Genomic DNA, 2,489 nt, shown 5'->3' on the forward strand with positions numbered 1-2,489 from the left:
ACTTTCAAATGAGTTATAATTTAGTTTAGGTTTAGATCTGATTAGTAGACTAGAATCGAAGATAGTTGCAGCTCCACCTCCTCGGCCTATATGGCTCGAGGAATGTGAGTATTAAAATGACTTGGGGGGGGTGGATTCATTTAGACTAACATATTCTCCATCACCCAGCCAGGTTTCAGTAAGACAAAATAAATCAATATTATAATCTGATATTAATTCATTTACTAGTACACCTTTAGAAGAGAGAGATCTGATGTTTAAGAGTCCACATTTAATTCTCCTATTCTTTTGCACTATTGCACTTGTGGTTTTAATTGTTATGTGGTTTTCATGCACAGTTCTTCTTCTGTTTGTCTTTGATTTAAATAATTTCAATGGTTGGAGGGCAGACACCGTCACTATGGGGTTTTGACTAGGTAACTCCTGGAATAGAGAAGAGGAGAAGTGTGTTAGACTGCAACTCCGCGTAGGGTTTTGACTAGGTAACTCCTGAAAGGGAGGAGCAAAGAATTGTGTTAGACTGCGACTCTGCCTCCTGTCTTAGTACCTTTCTTAAGCCACTCTAACATAACGACTTACAAAGACGACACACTTCTTTTTAGTTTCTAGGTTTTCAGCAGTGAAACATCTTTTAGGGTCAGGCTGCAGGCATCAGACAGCTTTTTTGAACTAGCGTCGGTGGAGAAGCAAGCTTCTGATAGGGTGGGCCAACTGCTTGCCTTCACGTTATTTGTCAAGATTTGAGGTAAGTCACGTAATATTAACAATTTAACTCTCTGAAAGGAAACATTCTGTCTATGGGAGCAACTGAAGAACCACTGGACCAGGAGAGCGCTAAGAGCACCACCAGGGGGCCAAAAGATCCTAGCCCCAACCAGTAACTGTCTGTAGTAGGAAGTCTGGACCATTCTCCTGAGCTCCAGGGTAAAGTAGGGTGGTCCACATCTCTGTGTGTCATGTAATCCTTTTGCTTTATTCCTTGTATACAAGTCGCTATTATTATTCCACCTTTAATAAACCAATTTAAATGAGGGAAGTTGTATGCGATCTGTCCTGACTGACCAGTAAGACCACGTCAGCTTGTAGTGACACGTGCAGCCGTGTAGATGATAGATGGTAGATGGTAGGCAACGGCTAGCTAATGTCGCTAGTCGTGCTAACACAGTCAACAGTGCTAACACAGTTATTGGGATTACTCCGGAGGAGGGAGGAGTCATGTCACTTGGAGCCACGCTAGCAGCTCTGAGGCTGGCAGTGCTTGATGTGAATGCCAACAGGCTCAGAATGTCAATGTTTACATGGTAATGTTAGGCAGGTATAATCAAAGATCCTCTATACTAATCTATTTCAAGCAACGTCAATGGTATGAAACGGTCCTCACTTCCTGTCTCCTAAAGGGGCGTGGCCTCATTTGAACGTGTAGTGAACAATGTGGGATGATGTGGGGAAAAAGCTCTTGGGCTGTTTGTTGATTAGTTTAGGAGATCAGACGAGTGTCAGAGTTTTCCTCTTGAGATCAAAGTAAAGTAAGGGACCGGTGCTCTTTCTGACCGTCCTCCATGGCTGAACTGGGCTAACTGGGTGACATGACTTTACAGGAATCACTTATACACACACATATATACAGTTTTGTTGTACCATCTTGTCCTAGGCACCTCAGTGACTTAGATAGGTGTGTATATGTGACCCAAGTCTTGTGTATATTTTTTTCAGGTATGCATTTGTATGTGGGTTGTTTTGTGTGTACTTTGTAAAAAATGCTGCATCATCACTGGAATGACAAAAGGAGGTTGTTGTTAAGGACAAATAGTTTGTGTGTGGATTTAAGCAGCAATGGTGAGTTCTCAGTTTCCAGCTTTTATGTTTTTGTTCATTTTAAACTGCATTTTTTTGGGTCTTGTACACCGTTCACTGTGGGCTCTGGGTCATTTTGATGGGCATTTTCTGAACTAAAATAATCAGTACAATTATGACAAAAGATAGTATGCCACCTTACAAAAATTGTCTAGATAAGTTAGTGACTGACCATCTAAATCTACAATAGACACACAAATTTATTTCTTATTTGTCTTTCTGCTCTTCAAATATTTACTATATTATGTACAGTATAACTATGAACTTTTGTTTCTAAGGACTGCTCAATGATCAAATTGCACTCCATTTCCTTTGTTCTGTGATTACAGTATAGCAGGTAACAACAACTGCTACAAAGTTCTTGCGCACAAGAAAGTCTTGGGTATACAGGTGCAGCAATGTGAACAAACCATAACTGTTTATCATTTGTACTTTATACCCTTTCTCAGATTGGCTTTCCTTCTTTCATTAATTCATTACTTCCTTTATTCCTTCCTTCCTTACTCCCTTAAAAACCTGCCAACCAACTAGCAACCTCCCTGACATCCACACAGATTGAATGTGTATGAATTTCACTTCATAAAAGTGACACACACACACACACACACACACACACACACACACACACACACACA

Source organism: Etheostoma spectabile, chromosome 20, assembly GCF_008692095.1.
Source record: "Etheostoma spectabile isolate EspeVRDwgs_2016 chromosome 20, UIUC_Espe_1.0, whole genome shotgun sequence".
Classification (NCBI taxonomy): domain Eukaryota; kingdom Metazoa; phylum Chordata; class Actinopteri; order Perciformes; family Percidae; genus Etheostoma; species Etheostoma spectabile.